Genomic DNA, 22,591 nt, shown 5'->3' with positions numbered 1-22,591 from the left:
GTGAGGCCCCACTGCCTTTGACATACTCATTTGGTTAGAAGCAAGTTCCAAGTCTCACCACAATTACACAAAGGCCTGACTAGAAGGAGTATCTGTCTTTCATAACCTCTTGCCAATCTGAAGATACAGGCAGAATGATAGGTACTTCTTGGTCTTCGAAATCACTTCGTTTTTCTGAGGACCTTTGATGGAATGTCATTCAGTTCTGGAAATCTCTTCCTCTATTCATTTCTGTCACCTCAGGACATTTTTCCAACAACCCTCTTATTCAAGAAAGAACTCCAAGACTGTCCGACTCTGTGTGGCTGTCATCATCATTGCATAATTCATTTTCATCACTTATTATTAGTTTACTCAACAAATACTGTCTCAACACCTGAAAAGTTCTGGGCACTGTTTCAGGCACTTGACAGAGTCCCTGTTCTCATCCAATTTACATTTTAGCTAAGAGAAAGAGACAATAACAATTAAATAAAGAAATGCATCTAGACTAGTTACAGGGGTTATGAAGGAAATAAAACGTGAACAGAGCATGCCAGAATAGTGCTTTAAACAGGGCAATCAAGGGAGGCTTTCTGAGGAAGTGATATTGAGTTGAGCCTGGAGTGATGGCAAAGGGGCAGCCATATTACCATTTGGGAAGAAAAAAATTCAAGGTGGGGGAACAGCATGAGCAAAGTCCAAGAGGTTAAATATAATTTGGCCTATCTGAGCAACCGCAGGAAAGCACATTGGCTGGAGATAGTAGGAAGAAGTTGAGGACGTAGTTTGTGCACTGCTTTCAGGGTCTTCTTGGTCATGGCAAGTTTGGGTTTGGTTTTTATGTGATGGGAAGCCACTGGGGGGCTTCACCAGAGATGTTACCTAATGTAATTTATACTTTATGAGGTTCACTGTGGTTGCTTTATAGAGAATAAAGTTTAGGACGGAAGCAAGGAGACCCGTCAGGAGTCTGCCACAGTTTTCCAGGAAGTGATACCATCAGTTTGGGCTAAGGTCACAGCAGCGGGATTGTAGAGAAGTGATTGGAATTGTAACATATATGGACTTGCCTCATTTACATCCTAAATGTGGGAGTCCAACACCCTTTACTTGTTCACTAGGGAAAAAAAAAAAAACCAGTCCTTGAATAAAAAATTATCCATTTCTTTTGTTTTGCAAATGTTTGAAAATTTCTATAATGAAAAGTTAAAAAGGTAATATAGATCTTTCTGATGTACCACCTCAGGCTGCCCTCTCAGGGCCTCCAGTCACCAATTCTCAGCAGCACGAGGGATTGCTCCAAAGCGGAGCCTAATTTCACAGGCTAGGCCTTTGTGCAAAATGACTTCTGCCCCCATGGTGCGATTGTAGGACATCCATAAATATTTTCTCTGTGATTCAAGGAGTAAAAAAAAAAGTTACTAAGTTCCCAGAGCAAAGGCAAAGGAGTGGAGCAGATTTTGTGCTGAAGCATGAAACAGAGGCTTCTTCTTAACATAGAAGTACAGCTTAGCATTGTAGCTAAGAACACAGATAACAGTGTATTTGCATTTCAATCTGCTGCATTTGAATCATGCTGCAATTTTGCTGCATGACCGGGAACAAGTTACTTTGCTTACCACTGCCTCAGTTACCTCATCTGTAAAGTGGGGATGACAATAAAAGTGATCTAATAAGCTGTTATTGGGACTTAATGAATTAATACTTGTGAAGTGCTGTGAGAGAATAAAAGTAAATGCCATAAAAGATGTTTGATAATTTAAAAATGATAGGTATTTTGATTTTAAGGCCCTCATGATGTATAAGGAACCTGTTAAAAATCAGTATTGTTTCCTCTTCCTTTACTTTAAATGTCAGCACATTTATTATGGAAAAAAAAACAAAACAAAACCCAAAGTCATGGGAATTGGTCTCAGATGGAGCTGATTTAACCCTCAGTTCTGCTGTTTAATGACTGTGTGGTCTTGGGTAAGTCACTTTACCCCTCAAGAAGCATCATGTCCTTCATGAGTAAAATATAAAGAATGATTGGAGTGGCATGCTGGTAAATAGATAATAACTAAATCTGAAAATAAGCAGCCATTATTTGTAGTGTTTTCTGCTATTATTTGTAGTGTTTTCGGTTTTAAATATGTCCACTATAGCTGATTTCAAGCTATCTATGTGATATCCCTAAGCACAGAGTTGGGAAGAAATGCAGATAGTCTGCCCTTGGGAGAGAGCATGATTGTCTCCAGAAGGCTCATGAATAAAAGCAATATCTATCATTTACTGAACACTTAATATGCATACAGTCCCAAGTTATTCAAAGTGAAACAGAGTATTTTACTTAATCTTCAAAACCACCCTATGATGGAAGTGTTAATATTATCCTTATTCTACAGTAAACACAGTAGAGGCATGGCTAGATGATTTCCCCAAGCTCACATGGCTAACAGGGATGCAGATCCCTCACTTCAGTGCCTGGCTTCTGAGAGGCACCCAAGAAGAGGCAGACATTGATAGTGCTGCTTCTGCAACAGAAGGAGAGAGATTTCTTAGTATTTATATATAATGTCATATCATAATATAATAATGTTCCATTGGTTTTCAAAGTTTACCCCCAATGTCATACTTCCAAAGGCAATAAAATATTTTGTCCTTTCCATTAAAGCGAGGATGAGAGTATGAGGTTGAGAATCACTCTTAGGTTACTAAGATAAAAGCTGAGGATTTGACTCTGAACATACTTGAAGGAAGGATCAATGATTGAGAGAACACGTGGATGTTTGTTGAGTACTTACTCTATGCTAGGTGCTTCATAAGCATTGTATCATTTAATCCTCCAGAGATGGAAAGAATTATATCTCCTCTGCTCCCCATTTGACAAATGAAGAGCAATGCAGTGACATGCCCAATTCTACATCACTAGTAAGAGGCTATGCTGGGATTTGAACCCAAGAGAATGAGCGAGACTTGGTTTCTTTTTACTATACCATGCTGTTCATACTTGGACTCCCTTGTCCTGTGAATGTCAGTGAGGCTTTTTTTCTAGAACGCAGGTTAGAACTCTGTGAAATAACAGAGTTTTGCCAGTCACAGAGCATCTCTTGTCAGCTGGTCCAGTCCTTTTCTCTCTGACCACCATCAGTGAGAGCAGTGGCAGAGCCAGTGTCATGATCAGTGGCCTAGAAAAACACAGGGGCCTCACTATGGGCCTCTGGTACTGTTTATATGAAATTGCTCAGACTATTGCCCCTGGGATGCCCAAAGCCCTGGCCAGTTGCTAAGGGAAAATGTCAGCCAGTGCTCCATTCTGGTCACCATCTGTACACATTCCAAAAAACAAATGGTCCATTTTAGCTGACAACTTAACTTTGAGAGCCCAGTGTCCAAACCCTATTTGTCAGTACTCACATTCATTTTATTTGCTTTAGGTCCAGGGCTCGAGTCCAGAGCAATCCTGAATTTAACTTTTTATCTGCATGGCCAGGGTGTCCAAGTGGATGAGATTACATGTGAAATTACCTTTGTAAACACTGACAAAAATATTAGTATTCTGTTATCTTGAGTTTTCTGACCCAACAAATTGAATGGAGAGGGTTGTATATAATTCTTACTGAAGGAGATAGCAAGCCAATATATTTTATTATGGAGGAGAAATATGTGGGCCAATGAAACCATTTTAATTATGGAGCTTGACTCAACTATGGGGTTCATGTCAGGCTTCTCCAGGGAAGTGGCATTGAGTAGTGAGATGGAGAATGATGGTGGTTAGTGAAGAGAGAACTCAAGGTAGAATGAACAGCATATGCAAGGCCTGAAGGTTGAAAATAACAGGGCTTATTTAAGAGTGGAAAGAAGATCAGAGTAGTTGGATCACTGAGTTTAAGTGAGGGTAGGATAAGATGATACTGGAGAGCTGAGCAAGAACCAGATCATGGAGGGACTTGATGCCAAGTTAAAGATATCGCTCAATCTCCTGAGAACAATGGGAAAGCACTGAAGATTTTAAGCACCATGGTAATGTGATCAATGTTGTCACTGTAACAGAGCATTTGTGGAGGAAAGAATGGAGGGAGGAAAAGGCACATGTGTGGGATTGGGGAATTCAGATATATCAGATATATCATTTAAGCTGACAAGGGGAGAGATAGATGATGGTGGCTTGGCCTAAGATGGTGATATTGCAGATGAAGAGTGAAGAGAGCACTGGCGGCAACTCCATTCCAGGGAGATTTAGGAAGGTTCATTGGCAGGACCTAGAAATTTTAAAAGATTTTAATTTTATTCTTTTGGAGAGGAGGTGCCAGAGATGAATTCCAGATTCATGGCTTGTGTGGATAGATGGATGTTAATCTCATTCACTACCATGAGAACATTGAAAAAAGATGGGTTTGTGGACTTCATTAATAGCTTAAGCTAGGTTATTCTGAGGTAATCAAATGACCCTCAAATCTCAGTGGGTTCTAAGAATCAAGTTTTATTTATTGATGTGCTGTATGGCTATATAGGCCAACTGCACTTCTGTTCCATATCATCTTTACTCTAGGACCCAGAGTGATTGAGCAAAAGCTGCTCATAGGGCACAGGGAAAAGAGATGAGGCAAACTTTGTGCTGGTTCTTAAAGCGTTGGAAATGACACACATCACTTCTTACTTTTCATAGGACCAAGCAAGTCACACAGCCATGCCTGAGCATAAAATTCATCTACAGGGATAACACCTCTGGGTAGAAAACAACAATAAAATCTACTGAAGGGAAATTTAAATTTCAATATCTGAAAAATACAGATGACGATATTAAATTTACTTCATAGGATTCTCATGATGATTGAATGAGTTAATGTACAGAAAGCTGTTAGAACATACATACAACACAACCTGTGGTTCAGAAAGGAAAAGGAGTTTCCCCAGTGACACCTGTTAATACGTATACCCACTCTACCTAACTCTCAGGTGTGTGGTAAAAATAAAATTCCATCTGGCAAACATTTACTGACTTTTATGCTATGTACCAGGCACTATGCTGAGCTGAGACTCAGATAGGAAGACTTCCCCTTTAAGGAATTTATGGTATAATAGGGCAAAGGGATGTGCCAGCAAGTATAGAACCCAGGATCGTGTAACAGTGGTAAGTCAGAGTGGTCAGTTTTGGACTTTCATTTTTCCAAATGAAAGGAAACATGTCCAGAATAACCAAGATTTATCATCAGTGGGGATTCTTGACTTGGGTCCTTAAAGCCTTAAGGGGTTTATCAGATAGGCAATGTGGGAAGGGCATTCCAGGAAAGGGTAGCAGCATGTACACTCAGGGATTCAGAGCTGTGCGGATCATTTGTAAACTCTCTATATAGTGAGTGAATTAGGCATCAGCAAGCACCCAACTCTTTCATTCTGGGACTCATCAAGCCTGCTGGGTTATCAGGGTTTGTCTAAGATCTGGCTTCACTGAAACCTCTCAGCTAGCTGCCTGGCTCTTATTTTGTTCAGTAGATATTTGAGCTGAGTTTGGGGTAAGGAGAAGGAATTAACCTTAATTGGAGAACAGTTTTTGCATAAAGTAGAGATATTGTTAACAGTTATAATGGGGAAAGGATTTATGAGAGGGAGTTATTTTGAAAGGAATTTTAAGGGCCAAATAATGCATAGTAATCCTTTTTTCAATCTTTCTGTACAGACTTTCAATGTAATTTGGCTTTATTGTTTAAATGCTGTAGGGAACAGATTGGAGTGTCTATGTATTTATGTTTATGTGCATGTAAGTATGTGTGTTTTGGGATGAAGTGATACGTTGAACTTGGCTGTGATATAATGGCAGGGTCGTCGTGAAAGTTCAGGTGCATTTGGATTCCAGATTATCACCTCCGTATTGTTAGCATGTAATATAAAATGTAGGCAGTATTAGGATATGAAAATGTAGAAGCAGGCAGGGCCAATTGTGAAAATGGCCTTGAACATCAAACTAAGAACTTGGACTTCAGCACTCAAAGTTAAAAACTATTTATAAGTGTAAAGGATTAATGTCCTGTGGGGGACTAGGGAAAGAACTGCAATCCCTTGGTAAAGATGGCTAAGGTGTCCTCATATGCCCTAAAGCGAGCCTGCTAACACTGGTGTATTTGTAGAGTGAGAGAAAAAGGAGAATTCTGTTCAGTTTCAAGAAAAACAATATTTGCTTAAAAAAAAAAAAAACCAAAAACCAAAACAAAACCCTACCATATCTCTCTATGTGGTGTTGCCATGGAAAGAACTATTTTCATCAGATGTGAGAACAGGAAGCCACATAAAACAGTTCTAGAAAGGCCAGAATGCAGGCTTGAAATACCCCTGGGCTGCCCTAACTTAGCAGCATTTTTAGAGAGGGCAGTTTCTTCATGTTTATATGACAAGAATGAGAAAAATGAAAGGTCTCAATGACCTATTCCTTCCATTTTCCCATTGAACAAGAAAGCATGCCTAAAATCTATGGAATGGAGGAAATATTCCAAGTAAATGACAACTTGCTGAATGAAGAATGGTCCCAGATGGCATATCTGTGACCTCACTTCCACGACTGCCCTCCCCTCTCAATACCAGTACCATCTTTGAATAATATAGCATTTTTCATTGTCTTTGTTTAAATGTACGCATTAAAACCTTTTAATCTGTTGTGGTTGACTTTTCAAGGGGTGTATTATGCTCCGGCAAAGTATGAAAGACGGTAATAGGACATACAGATCTTTCCAAGAAAAATATGTTTTAAAAAAGAAGCACATTCACAATGTTGGAAAAAAGAAAGCACAGTCAGAACTTGGAATGAGGTGCTGGAGCCACCTTATGTGTCTGAGAAAATGATTGGTGCCAGGGTAAGTAGTGAAGTTATGGGTTGGGACAGGAATTTGCAGTCTTGGGACTTTGGGAGCTAAAGGCTCCTGTCGAATGCACCAGAAACCAGGGAAGCAAATAATATTTTGTTGGCATGTCTGGCTCCTCTGTGGCCCTGTGGGCGGGATCTTGAAGTTGGCACCATCTCTGAGGTTGAATAAGGGAAGTGTTGGCAATTTTAGGCAGCAGAAGTTTAGGATAGTAAGTCTTGTGTTTTCTGAACAACTGTTGGGGGAAACAGACCTCCATTTGAGAACTGTATGTGAAGAGGCACCCATTTCAAGACCAGACACTCAGCTACCAACCAAATGTTACTTCCTGCTTGTTCCATGCAATTACTCTTAGTAACCTCTTGATTGCTCACACTAATAAACATGGATTAGAAGGGTAGAGTGCAGACTAGACAGTTGATTGAAAACAATTCTGTTTGGTGTGGGAATGTGGGGAATGACTATTTTCTCAGGCTGGTGATGTTTTTTCTTAAAGTTTTGCTTAACACATGAGGCATATGGGTTTGCTTTCTCTAGATACCTGCAGGTCAAGGAGAAAGGGGTATAAAAGCCACCTGAAGGCCTGGGTCATGTTGGAATAGTATTCAATTTAGTTGGACAAATATTAATTGAGCAACTACTATGTTTAAGGCAACATGTAGGACAAAAGAATACAAAGAATAGCAGTGTGTCATCCCTCCCCTGAAGATTTCACAACCTATGGTATACACAGATCCACAAATAGTTGTGATTATTGCTAGAACTTTAAAACAGTGATGTGAGGTTCTGGAGCTGGATATTGTTTATGTATGTGATCTCATTTAGTTTTTCCAGGGATTTTGTTAGTTAATGCTATTAGGATCTCTATTTTTCAGATGAGGAGACTGAGGCTCAGGAAAGCTAAATATTTCCTGAACACCATAGCCAGCTAGTATTGGAACCAGGATTCAAACAGTCTGAGTCTGAGTTGTTTCTCTTTTTATAACCTCATCTTCTGCAGTGAGGTCAGAGAGGAGCAGGAACCCTCATGGTAGGGTGGGGGAGGAACAGAATTGACTCTGTCATGGGCTAAGGTAGGGGTTGAGGCAAGCTACAGAAAGAAGGTGACACTAGCTGAGACCATGAAGAATGAATGCGGTTCATTAGGTTATATGTGGGTATAATAATGGGGAAAGGCATGATTCCACTGGAAGAAAACTCTGCAAGGGTTTGGAGGCATGCAAGGATAGAGTAGGAGGGGGTCTGTTATGGCCCTTATCTGGACTAAGTTTTGGGGGAAGGGACCAGAGATAACTATTTCATCCTTTTAACAAATATTTGAGTGCCAGGCCACTTGGGTGTCTCAGTTGTTAAGGGTCTGGCTTCAGCTCGGGTCATGATCCCAGAGTCCTGGGATTGAGTCCCATGCCAGGCTCCTTGCTCGGCGGAAAGCCTACTTCTCCCTCCCTCACTCTCCCTGCTTGTGTTCCCTCTCTTGCTGTGTCTCTCTCTGTCAAATAAATAAATAAAATCTTTAAAAAATGTATTTGAGTGCCAGTCTTGTGCCAGTGTCTGGTGGAGGCATGGGCCATATACTGACAACCCAAATAGGCAGGGGCCCTGTCTATATCTATCCTTGAGCCAGAACATAAATGAATCTGTGACTATCCCAACAAACCACAGACATATCATGAGACATATACATATCAGATGTTGAGAATTTAAATAGGACCATGAGAAGTAGGTTATGGGTCAGGACCCTCTGATAAGATGACCTTTATATTGATATCTGAAGAGCAAACATGAACCAAAGGGAAGGGCATTCCAGGTGGGGAGAAAAGCAAGGGCAAAGGCCTATGGTATATATCTCAACCAAACCTACATTGCAATGTGTGCTCATGTTTGTCATGTGATCACTTTAGAGGGCTGTGATGTTGGCTTCCAACAGGCTCACGCAGAAGGGTCCCATTTTGGAAATCTAATTTTTGCACTAATTTTAAAATTAGCATATGTATTGTGGGTTCTAGATTACATAGAAACCACTCACATGCTCAATCCAACTTCTTTCCCAAATGGATAGGCAGCCTGGATTGTTACTTAGGCTGTGAATTGTTAAGATCTGCTTGCCCTTCTCATTCTGCCCTGGCCCTGGCCCTACCCTTTCCCATCTGAACAATTCTTTCAGCGAGTAAATTGCCAAATTTTAACCAAATGACACCAATTATGCTTTATTTTCTCTGTAGCCATGAAAAACAAAACTCTATTGATAATCTCCAGAGTGTTCCCTTTCTAAACCTATGTTAAATGAGGTTTTACCACTGAGATCATTTGAAGACTGTCTGTTTCCATTAATTAAACATGAACTTCTTTTCCCATATACCCACCCTGCTTTTGGTTTGGAATGTTTCTTGGAAGTAATTTCTGTTGTTTAGCAGGAAGAGGAGAGTATTGAAATGTACAGACTGTTCATTTCCTATTTACCCAAGAGAAAGCAGGTAGAAGCTGTGAGGTAACCATGGAAAGGGGTCCAAGTCACAAACCTCCATTCCTTTCCTTGTCCTGTGCCTTCTCTGCTTCCGTGTCTCCTTCTGGTCTTTAATTCTGAGTAAGTGCCCTCTTCTTCCTTCCCTTGCCCATGGGGTGGACATGTGACTCATACCTGATGTCCATGTGACCCAGAGCCAACCAATCAGGCCCTTACAACCACACGAATTGAGACAGGTACGGACATGTGATCTGAGCCAGTCACACTGAATGTCAGATCAGGGTCTGGTGTTGAAAGAAGGGGGGGGGGGAAGCCCCTTTTCTCATGAGACTATCGAGCTGGGAGCATTTGGGCTTGTAGCTCCTGTTGTCCATCTTGCAAAAAGCTTAGTCGATGGCCCTTCTTTTCACTACATCTGTATCTTTGGGGTAAATACCCAGGAGTGCAATGGCAGGGTCATAGGGAAGTTCTATTTTTAATTTCTTGAGGAATCTCCACACTGTTCTCCAAAGAGGCTGCACCAACTTACATTCCCACCAACAGTGGAAGAGGGTTCCCCTTTTTCCACATCCTCTCCAACACATGTTGTTTCCTGTCTTGCTAATTTTGGCCATTCTAACTGGTGTAAGGTGATATCTCAATGTAGTTTTAATTTGAATCTCCCTGATGGCTAGTGATGATACCCCAATGTTTATAGCAGCAATGGCCACGGTGGCCAAACTGTGGGAAGAACCAAGATGCCCTTCAACAGATGAATGGATAAGGAAGATGTGGTCCATAAACACTATGGAGTATTATGCCTCCATCAGAAAGGACGAGTACCCAACTTTTGTAGCAACATGGACGGGACTGGAAGAGATTATGCTGAGTGAAATAAGTCAAGCAGAGAGAGTCAATTATCATATGGTTTCACTTATTTGTGGAGCATAACAAAAAGCATGGAGGACATGGGGAGTTAGAGAGAAGGGGTTTGGGGTAAATTGGAAGGGGAGCTGAACCCTGAAAGACTATGGACTCTGAAAAACAATCTGAGGGGTTTGAAGTGGCGGGGGGGTGGGAGGTCGGGGTACCAGGTGGTGGGTATTATAGAGGGCACGGATTGCATAGAGCACTGGGTGTGGTGAAAAAATAATAATACTGTTATGCTGAAAAAAAAAAAAAGCTTAGTCGAGGGAGAAATTGAGATAGACTTCTGAAAATATTACTTGAATACTTAGATCCATCCATATCCTGAAGCCAGTACAATCTCAGATTTGTCAATTATGTAAACCAATAAATATAATTTATTCTTCTCTGAAACTAGGTTGAACTGGATGTCTATTTCTTGCAGCTCAAGGAGTTGTGTTGAATATGTATCCATAGCCACTATATTGCTCCACCTCTTGTAACCATCCCAACTTGGTTTTTTCCTTTTCCTCATTCAGAAGACATTTATGGAGCCCCTACTGTATGCCAGACACATTGCCATGGCAGCAATGACCCATATCCATTTCTCACCCACCCCCACTTTTCCTGGCAGGCAGAACCTCTAATAGTTTACATTTGCCCTTTCCATAGAGTTATGGGTCATGCGTGGTGACACTTTTTCCATTCCCCATGGTGGATTCAGTCCAAGCAATTCTCTTTCTCCTCTCTTTTTAAAATAAAATTTTGGCCTAATTATAAGGGGCATGTCACAAATTTCTATTCAATGATGTGTGAAGAGAAATCTTCTGGGGGAGGGGGTCTTTTAGGAATAAAAACAAGGCTAGAAAGGCCCCTTTTCTTCTGATGGATATTATTTCTGTGTGAGACACCAGGAACTGTGTAGCAAGACAATGGCAGAGCAAAAGTGTGGGGAAAAATCTCGTACTTTATGACATCATTGAGCTACTGAATTAACTCAGTCTGTATCCTCTGAACTTCCCCATATGTGAAATAATTAATTCCCTTATTAGTTAAGACTTTGGATTGTGTTTTCTGTTGTTGATAATCAAAAGAATTCTAACAGATGCAGTTGCTCAGTAAGTACTGATATATTCTCTCTGCCTATTCTTTCTACTGTTTCCATAGCCAACCTCAGTCACCTGACTACTGTTTGTTATTGTTCTTGTTGTTGTTGTTCTTCTTCTTTTAGAGAGAGAGAGTATATATGCATGCAGGGGCAGTGGGGTGGGATGGGGTGGGGGAGGGGTAAAGGAAGAGAGAGAATCTCTAGCAGCCTCCAGGCTCAGCATGGAACCTGACATGGGGCTCGATCTTATTACCCTGAGATGACCTGAGTCAAAATCAAGAGTCAGATGTTTAACCAACTGAACCGACTGAACCCATGTTTGTCCTTCTTTTTTTTTTTTTTTCTAAGATTTTATTTATTTATTTATTTGACAGACAGATCATAATTAGGCAGGGAGGCATGCAGAGAGGAGGAAGCAGGCTCCCTGCTGAGCAGAGAGCCTGATATGGGGCTTGATCCCAGGCCCTGGGAACATGACCTGAGCCAAAGTCAGAGGCTTTAACCCACTGAACCACCCAGGCGCCCCAGTGTTTGTCCTTCTAATAGCAGTTTAATGTCACCCCCTTCAGAAAACCTTCCTTGACTATACTCTCTCTCCCCCTAGGCTATATCAGGGTACCTTGCAGATTACTAGGTTTCCCTTGAGTTAACCTAAACATTTCATTTCTTCCATTGTAATTATTTATTGACTTGCTGCCTGCTCCTCAACTGTGAGCTCCTAGGAGGGCAGGAATTGTGTCTATCTTGATTCCCATTGTATTCCCTGTTCCTAGGGCTTTGCTCTGTGTTCCAGATGATCAGCATATATTTGTTGAACAAACAATGAATGAATGAATGACTGTAAAGATATTCACAGAGACTTTCTGCTCCATCTTACTTAGGTGAGTACTGCCAGTGGCCTTTCAGGATGGTTTTTTTTGTGGGTCACTTGCTGAATAAGTGTTCAGTCCTTCTGCAGTTACTTAAATCCCCTTAGCTGTTTATTTATTTACTCCTAGTCAGTCTGGGAGTCCTAATTTGGATTCAAGCAGATCTGTGTTTCAGATCTCTCCTCTGTCATTTACTTGGGAGATTTTCTTAATTCTTGGGAGCTTTGGTTATACCATCTGTAAAATGGGGCTGATGGTAACACCCTCTCTCATGAGGTTATGGTGACAATAGAAACAAATGTAGATAAAATGCTTTACTCAGCACCCATAATATACTAGGTGCTCAATTATATTCTCAATTATGATTGCTTTGAAGCTTTGTGCCAGTCCTGAGGGCTGGGGATGGAGACACGAGGAACTCTAGAATTATAGAAGGCTGACATTTTATCCCCTTCATTATAGAGGAAGAAAGAACTCAGGGCTTCCACCAGCATTACCAATGATTGTGTTTTTCCATAAATAGTATAAAAAAAAATCCCAAAATGTAAGAATGTTTGAATCCAGCCCAAGAATGTATGTTATGTTCTTTAAAAAGGAAATGTCAACATAATATTGGGTGACAACCAGTCTCACGCTGATCTTTCAAACAAAGCAAAGAGGGCATTCCATGGAAAATATTTATAAAGAACCTTATCTGAAGGAAATTAGCCTTAAGTTTCCTTCTAATTCAGAGGACAGGGGGTTCAGATCATTAGATGTAACAAGACTTTAGGAATGAGGACTGTGAAAGCTGAAAAGCTCTGGAACAGTGTACGGAGGGGAGGGGCATACAGGCACCCTGGCCAGATGGGGGCACGTACTACTGTCCTGAATCTACCTCCACCTTGCCCTGGTTGACATCTCCAAATATCAGTTTTCCCATCTGTAAATGAACATCACAAAGGTAGCCATCTAATAAGAGAGATGTGAGAAGTGAATATGCATGGCACACTTGGCACATGGGAGATCACTAGTGAAGATCTATCCCTCCTCCTCCACCTTTCTTCTTCTTCCTCAGGGACTATCCTAATACTACTGCCTACTATTTCTATAACTAATGTTACTTCTTTCATTACTATTGCTACTTCTATTATTATGACTTCTTCTGTTATATTTCTGTTACTACTAACTCTTACTTCTCTATTACTACTATTCTACACTAGTTTCTATTGCTACACTAGTCTCTATTACTACTATTCTACACACTGGTTTCTTCTAGTAGTAGTATTTCTTTTATTACTACTACTACTATTTCTTTTTCTCCCTCTTCTTCTTCCTTTTTTTCTCTTTCTTCTATTACTGCTATGACTTCTACTACTCTTTCTATTATTGCTACCTCAATTACTACTTTCATTGCCACCAATAATACACAATAATATAATAATATAATACTGCTTCTATTACCACAGCTTCTGTTATTACTTTTTGTTATTATAGTTACTGTTTCTACTTTACTACTTTAATATTTCTGCTGTTTCTACTACTACTACTACTACATGAACTCATCATTTATAATAATCATTTCATTTTATAAATGGGAAATGTAGGATGAGAGATAGGAATGATCTGTACAAGACCAGAATTTAATAGGAACAGAGGTGAAACCAGAAAGCAGGTCATCTAACTTCTAATACAAGAATCCTTTCGTTCCTCCATGTGCTAACATGGCTGGACTGTGTGCTATGATGATAATTACCAATCACAGAAACTTAAGGTGATTAACTGGTTCACGAGTAAACTCCAGGGAACACTGGCTAACTGTGTGACTGTGGGCAAATCATTTAACCCTTCTGTACCTTACTTTTCTCACCTGCAAAATGGGGATTAGAAAGTACATATTTCCTAGACTGTTGTGGGCATTAAATGAGTCAACTCGGGTCAAAAGTGCTTCTAGCGGGGACTGGTGTGCTCCTCACCAGCAGGAGTCCCAGTCACTATCTCTCTCTCCCATCTCTGTTCTCCCTGCCACAAGGAGAGACTTAGCCATTTCCTGAGCAGGTATCAGCTTGGGAAACCAGACATTGTTCTTCCCTTACTTGTAGGGACAACTGACTGGCAACTCCAGCCATCTCTGTCTGTCTTTCCCTCCTTGTCTCTTTCCTTTTCCCTTTTTCCCTCCCCCTCTTTCTCTTCCTCTGTCTTTTCCAGTAACACCCTTAATCTCCTGCTTTGCAGTATGGCTGGGACAGGGGGGTGCTGGTTGGGGTTAGCATGTTTACTTGGACTAAGCTCTGGTGGAGATCCTTGATGCCTCTGAGTCCAGAGACAAGAACACAGATATGGGAGCTTACCTGTGTATAAATCCTTACTCTGACACTTACTTGCTTTGTGACCTTGGGAAAGTGATTTCAACTATCTGAGCCTTGCTTTCCACATTTGTTGTGAAGCTTAAACATTGAATAGATGTAAAGTTCTTAGTACATTTTAAGTGCTAAGTCAGAGAAAGTCCTACTTTACATTGTGTGTGTGTGTGTGTGTGTGTGTGTGTGTAAGAGAGAGACAGACAGAGCCTATCACACCCTGTCTCTATATCTTTTTACACCTTTGATGCTGGGAGAAGAGACATAGAAACCTAAGTGGGTTTGGAGGTGGGGGGTTTGTGGAGCAGCTATTACAATTGGTATTAATTGCTATCATTATATCATCAAACTTCTATACAATCTCTTCATTCTACTTGTCCAGACTGGCCCAGCCCCTTGATACACCATGTTGATACAAAGTGGGTTTTCTGGAAACAACCCCTGAGATGTTTATTGGTGCACATGATGTTTGTTAGGAGTCAACAGTAAAGGATAGGGAGCAAGTGGGATTGGGCAGAGGGAGAAGCTGAACTGCCCTGCAGGCTCCACAAAGTCCCCTCAACCCAGGGTTACTCAGGGGTGAGCACTGCCTATTGGAGTGTCTCATGTAGTATAGAAATGGCCGGGCTTTCCTGTCGCACCTCACTCCGTCACTGGATATGGACTGCCCAGGAGGCCATGGCTGCAGCTGAGGTGGAGCCCTAAGAGCTGAGAGAGGCAACAAGTTCTACTCTGAAGATAGACATGGCTTTCGAATGGTGAGGTATATAAGCTCTATCCATCCCTTAAAAGATGGTTCCTCCTGAGTTCTTCCAAGAACAGACTTCAGAAAAGATAGCAGATGAGCTATAAGAGATCTCACAAACCCTGTCAGCTCCTCTTAGTTACCTAAGGGGATTCTGAGGTCGGGGTGTGGGTGGGATGTGACTTATCTCAATAAGTCACTGCAAGCTGGGATTAGAAGCCAGTGAATGGAGTAGGGGGATGGGGGTTGGGAGGGCTTGGCTGGCTCAGTCTGTAGAGTATAGACTCTACATCTCCGGGTTGTGAGTTTGAGCCCCTCTTGTGTGTAGAGATTACTTAAAACTTTAAAAAGAGAAGCCAATAGAACAGAAGAGCTGATTTTTAAATTTTATTTAATTTTGGATCACTTAAATTTAAATAGCCACATGTGGCTAGTGGCTAGGTATTAGGAAGTTCCTTGGCCTCAGAAGAATGTATCTCCTTAACTTCACTGAGAGGCCCTAATGTCACTTCCAGACAGGCAGCAGAGAAGGCAGAGAAATAAGAGTTGTTTGAGCTCTTCTTCCCAGCCCACCCTGAGTTTCCAGTTTTCTGTCCCCACTCTATCGCTATTAATACCCTTTGGTTTTAATACACTGGAAAGACTTTGCTTGCAGATCTGTGAAGATTGCTTATTCTCCTTTGCTGTTCGATGCTGCTTGCAAACATCTAATTTGGTTATCTACAGACCAGTAATCTCTTATATTTCACTCATAAGGCATTTGTCTAAACCTTGCACTTTGAGCTGCTTGTAATTTACACAAGGAACTAACAATCCAGCTCACCAGGATTCCATGTTTTAGTTTCTCCTGTGCCTTCCCCTGTCTCATTTTTGTGATGAGACTCTCTAAATAATCTTCTCTCCCTACCTGGGTGGGTTGGCTGCCTCTCCAGCCATCCATGTGGATTAGGTCTGATGTTCTGCCACAGTGGTGATTTTGCTGTACATATGAGTAATGATGACAACACATCAGCCTGTTAATGATTAGAAAGTACATTGGAGGTGGTGGGTATTATAGAGGGCACGGATTGCATGGAGCACTGGGTGTGGTGCAAAAATAATGAGTACTGTTATGCTGAAAATAATAAATAAATAAATAAATAAATAAATAAATGAATGAATAAAAAGAAAGGCCATTCCAAACCTAAAAAAAAAAAAGAAAGAAAGTACATTGGAGCCTAAATCTATGCTTTTGCTTGTGAAGGCATAATTCTAATCACAGATGGTCTGCAAACCACCCTAGGTGAAATGCCATCTAGTTTGGGGTACTTTCTTCGTCTTTCTCTCTGTCTTTCCTATTAGTATTGATTTGTAAAAGGCTACCATGTGCTTTTAAAATAAAAACAGTGAGCTGAAGATACTCACTGCTTTACAAGTTTTGTCTTATTCACCTTTCTACAGATCCTCAATTTCTAGATTCACACTGAAAGATGAATTTGTTCTGTAATTAATTGACAGGACTCATTTTCAGTGAATAAAAGATTCTTCAGTTATTAGGGATTATAGAAATCTGCATTTGGTGAGTATTCATAAAGGGCTCCATACCAGAATAAACACTTCTTGTTCTTTCCTATTAATCTTCAAGACCATCCTGTGAGGTGGGTCTTAACGTTATGCCCATTTTACAGATGAAAAGAGAAAACTGATTCACCCAAAGTGATTCACCCAAAGTGATAGTAGTAGAACCAGAGTTCAAAGGCAGGCTTGACTGCAAAGCCCCTGCATTTAACCCCTGGGCCACTCAGTAATCTGTCCTGTAGTGAGGGGAGTGGTGGAAGCCCAGGAAAAGTTTGCATCACTGTAGTGAATCAGTGTTGTTTTGGGCTGTCTAGCAATCTCCCCCACCCTCATTTCTTTTGGTAATAGCACCTAACCTTAGGGCAGGTTCCCCTTTTAGCAGACCCTGAGAGGGGATCTGAGGATAAGTGAGTTATTAAGAAAGTGCTCCAAGGAGAACCCATTAAGGGAGTGGGAAGTCAGGCCTGGGGCAGGAGGACAGGCCAAACAAATGTGCATTCTCAACAAAGTCCTACCCTTAGCCTGATCCTGGGGGCAGTTCTGGACTGTAGATGGCATCTGATTGAGGCAAGAGAGCTGGGGTTTCCTTCCCACCAGCCCCCTTTAAAAGTCACCCGTGAGAGATATAAATTCCCAGGCACTCCCAGGTGTCTAATTTACAAATGGTTTCCAGCAGCCCAAGGATTGTTCTTTGAAGGAAGATGCAGGTAGGAGGTAGAAGAAGCAAAGCTTGAGGGGTGGGGGAAGAGAATTGGCCAAAGAGATTCAGGGGAATTTGGGTGGAAGAGTCAGTGGTCATGTCCTCTACCTACCTCAACCTTCTGTTAAGAGAATATCCCTTTTATATTCCTGTTGGGGCCAGTAGTCAAGATCAGAGCTTTTCAACTTTGACACTATTGACTTTTGGGGCAGGAGGATTCTTTGTCATAAGGGGCTTTCCTGTGCCTTGTAGGACATTTAACAGCATCCCTAGTTGTGACAACCTAGATGCCTCAAAATATCTCCAGACTCTACCAACTGTCTACTGAGGGGAAAATCCCCCCTATCATCACCCATAGAGAGCCCTGGGTCAAGGTGATCTGCCTTCACTGGCCAGAGGATGGATGTTTGACCCGGACTCTCCCACCCAGCATTTTCACTCTAGCTGAGTGACGATGCAAGGGCATACATCATTGGGTTGAGCACGAATCCTGTGTCCTAAGAAGACGGGGCCTGACTGCTTGCACCTGGATGCTCATAGGTGCCCTGGTTTCTGGCTTCCTGGGTCCTTTTTGTTTCTCCCAGTTTTCCTCTGATTTCTATCCATCAGGAAATTCCTTGTATGCTTAAGCTAATTGAATCTTTTCTGTTGCCTCTGATAAAGGACCCTTGATAAATGCAATGGTTAATCCCTTAAACTTTATGAGCTGCCAACTCTAAGCCAGGAGTGAGAAAGCAGACACAGAATGGAGAACTCTGCTTGCCTACGATCACTTCTTGCTGCTAAACCTTCACTCTTGCTCTTTTCCACTTCCACGTACATTTGTGTGACAACCTTCCAGGGTTGGTTGGATTTATTAACTAAGAGTCAGCAGTTCCCTCTGGAGAAAGCCTCTTCCTTTGCTAGTTCACCAAGCTTTGGCTACAGAAAAACCTATTGCTTCAGGGGACATCATCTCACTGGGAAACATATAACTGGATCATTTGCAGGGATTTATTTTTTCTATGTCTCAGCCATAGTTCTTCCTCTCTAAAAAAAGGAGTTGTTTTCCCTCTCTCTCTCTCTCTCTCTCTCTCTCTCTTTCTCTCCCTCTGTCCTTCCTTCCTTCTTTTCTTTTGTCCTTCCTTCCTTCCTTCCCTTCTCCCTTTCTCTTCTTTTTGACTTGGAGACTATCCATTTTATTTTCCTTTCCTGGAAAGCTACCTAAGACTCTGGAGTTATTTCACTCCCAGAGTCAAGATGACTGCTCTTGATGTTTGAGGATGACCCTACTGGGGATGGGTATGTGTGGCTGAACATGTGAGCCCTACAAATCCTCCCACGAGACTCCCAGAATGTGTTCCTTTCTTAGCTGCAACATGCAGTTCTGTTGTGTGTGTCTGTTTTGCCTCGACTTCACTACTGCAAAATATTAGGGGAAAGCATTGATGGTGGACTGGCAGTTTTTAGCAGCACTTATCAAATCCTTATGTTTAAATCATTAGGAAGCATTTTAACTATTTAAGCATGTTCTTGGGAATTTGCCAGTAAGAAAGACCTTTTCTTTCTTAAAGATTCATGAAGAATCACTAGTCCTGATGCTAAAAATTATGAAGTGTTTCCTTCACCCACTCCCTGCCTGCCAGGAAACTCACAGCCAAATTCAATGCTACTCATAGATTTTATGTTATCTAAACTACTGTGTTTCATATTTCCTTTTCCCTCTTTTCCTTTGTCTAGATTTACTATTCCTGTACTTATTTTACTAACTTGGTTATAATCATTGTTGGAGGCTTCCTCACAGTCCTTTTGAGAAAGAAATACAGAATGAAGGAACACATAATTTTAGCAGTTGTTGCTCCTCTGAGGTTGATGATACTGTGCTAAGCATTTTAGCATTGTACTCTCTGATTCTACCCTTTCCCCGCTTCTGCACCTTTGAGATTAGTAAATAGACCAACCCCAGACACCAGTAGACACTCATTCAGTATTTGATCATTTTTTCCTTTGTTTTCTTCATCTTTGAGTTTTTGGATTTAAGAGTATCAGGTACCAGGATACTTAGTCTATTTCAAAATGAGGAAAGGAACGTTTTATATAGGAATCATAAACTGGTGGCTTGGGTGAGGGCTGTCATAGTCAATGCAAATGTTTCATCCTGCTGTTTTATTTGGTATGCCTAGTGTTTTAAGAGGCAACACAACAAGGCAGGAGTTTCCTTTGGCTGTGCAATAAGCAGCTCAGCTCTTTTGCCTTTTACTCCTTTGGGTTCAACATTTTATACTACATGTTTGGCCCTTGTGGTTATTTGCATTTGATATGTCTGCTTTATGGGTATTAGCCCATTTCCCCAGTAGGTAACAAATTTATAAAAACAAAAATGGTTTTTGATTATAAGAAGTGTTCAATATAAAGTCATCCCAGATTCCCAGTGAGTACTTATTTTACCTTTTCTTTACAAGCTCTGACCCCAGAATTTTCAGGGAAAATTGTCCAGTGCTGAACGTTTAACACTGAACGCATTAAACACTGTAGATTTATTACATCTTGACTTCTGAGAAGAGGCAATATTTTGTGGGTATATTGTAGTGCCCCTAATATCCCAGACAGAAAATGACTCTATATGTGTGTTTGTGTGTTTGCGTATGCATGTTGGATGTTAATATCTCAGACATAAAATGGTATCATATGTGTGTGCATGTGTTTGCATGTGCATTTTGGGTTTGGGGGAGTGAACTGAATATTTCCTAAGTACCTTCCAATACTGGTAAGGTTCCACAAGACCTTGGAACAGCCACTGTAGCTCTCTGGTCTTCTGTTTCTTTGGAGAGCTTTTGACTGAATACATTCCAAACCCTTGTCTGTTACTAACTTCTGTAGTGCTCCTATCACCTTAAAATTTAATTGATCTTCAAAATGGTATGGTCTATCAAGAGAATAAAAAGTCAGCCAACACAATGGGATAAAATATTTAATAATCATGTATCTGGGGGTACCTGGGTGGCTTATTTGGTTAAGCATCTGACTTTTGATCTCTGCTCAAGTAATGATCTCATGGCTGTGCGATCCATCCTTGCGTCAGGGTCTGCACTGGGTGTGGAACCCGCCCTCCCTCTCTAAAAAAAAAAACAAAAACATGTATCTGGTTAGGGTCTAGTATCAAGAATATATAAATAACTTTTATAACTCAATAATAAAAAGACAGCCCAATTAAAATACAGGCAAAGGATTGAATAGGCATTTTTCCAAAGAAAATACATGAAAGGTTGTAAGCACATGAGAAGATGCTCAATGTCATTAGTTGTTTGGGAAATGCCATATCAAAATAATAGTGAGATAGCAATTTGTACTCAGTAGGTTGGCCATAACAAAACAAAACAAAACCAAAAAAGAGAAAAATAAATGTTGGTGAGGATGTGGAGAAATTGGAGCTTTTATACTTGCTGGATGGAATGGAAAATGGTATACTCTATGGAAAACAATTTGGCAGTTCCTCAGTAAGTTAAACATAGAATTATCATATGATCCAGCAGTTTTACTTATACGTATATACTCAAAAGAATTAATAACAGATAATTATCTGATAATTGATAACAGATGTTCAAACATAATTATCTGACAATTGATAACAGATGTTCAAAAGAATTGATAACAGATGTTCAAACAGATGTTCAAACAAAAACTTGTACATATGTATTAATAGCAGCACTATGCATACTAGTCAAAAGATAGAAACAATAGAAATATCCACCCTCTGATGAATGGATAAAGATGTGGTATATCCATACAATGCAATATTACTCAGCCAAAATAAGGAATAAACTACTTATACATGCTGTAACATGGATGAACCTTGAAAATGTTCTGCTAAATCAAAGAAGCCTGCACAAAATGTCACATATTGTGTGATTCCATTTATATGAAATGTCCATAATAGACAAATACGTAGAGACAACAAGTAGATTAGTTGCCATCAGGGACTCAAGGGATGTGGGGTTGGGAAGTGATCATTTGATGAATATGGGGTTTCCTTTTGTAGAGATAAAACCGTTCTTGGGGTGCCCAGGTGGCTCAGTCAGTTAAATATCTGCCTTCGGCTCAGGTTATGATCCCAGGGTCCTGGGATTGAGCCCTGAATCGGGGCTCAATGCTCAGTAGGGAGTCTGCTTCTCTCTTTCTCTCTGCCACTCCCTCTGCTTGTGGTCTCTCTGTCTGCAAAATAAATAAATAAAATCTTTAAAAAATAGTTCTGGAACTAGATAGTGGTAACTAGTACACAACACTGTGAATGTACTAAACACCCACTGAATTGTATACTTTAAAATGATTAAAATGATCAAGTGATGTGTATGATGTATATTTAACACACAACCCCAAACATCCATGGTGGCTGTTTTTCTAGATTAAAAGAGATTTAAAAGGCATTAACAACTGAGAACAAAGGCATGGCAATTTTGTTTCAATAGAATTTGTGCAGACTCTCTCTCTCTACATATATAATATATATATATATATATATATATATATATATATATATATATATATACATACACACACACACACACACGTATATATCCACACAGATCCACACATATATATGTCTATGTATTTATTTCATTTCATTTATTTATTTGAGACAGAGCATGAGCAGGGGGAGGCATAGAGGGAGAGGAGCAAGCAGACTCCCCACTGAGTGGGGAGACTGAAATGTGGCTCGATCTCAGGACCCTGAGATCATGACCCGAGCCGAAGTCAGACGCTTAACTGACTAAGCCTCTTGGGTGTCCCTACGGATAGGTATATTTTTAAATATATAGAATAATACCTGTTTTACATAGTGTTAATCAGGGTGTGGTCTGTGTATTGGCAGCATCAGTAGCACTTGGAAGATGGTTAGAAATATAAATTCTTGGGTCACTCTTCAGACCTGTTGAACTGGGATTCTCCAGAAGTGGGTTCAGATATCTATCTGGTTTTTTTTTTTTTTTTAAGATTTTATTTATTTATTTGACAGAAGGAGAGATCACAAGTAAGCAGAGAGGCAGGCAGAGAAAGAGAGAAGGAAGCAGGCTCCCTGTTGAGCAGAGAGCCCGATGGGGGGCTCGATCCCAGGTCCCTGAGATCTTG

Source organism: Mustela nigripes, chromosome 2, assembly GCF_022355385.1.
Source record: "Mustela nigripes isolate SB6536 chromosome 2, MUSNIG.SB6536, whole genome shotgun sequence".
Taxonomy (NCBI): Eukaryota; Metazoa; Chordata; class Mammalia; order Carnivora; family Mustelidae; genus Mustela; species Mustela nigripes.
Note: the sequence above shows the minus strand (reverse complement) of the source record.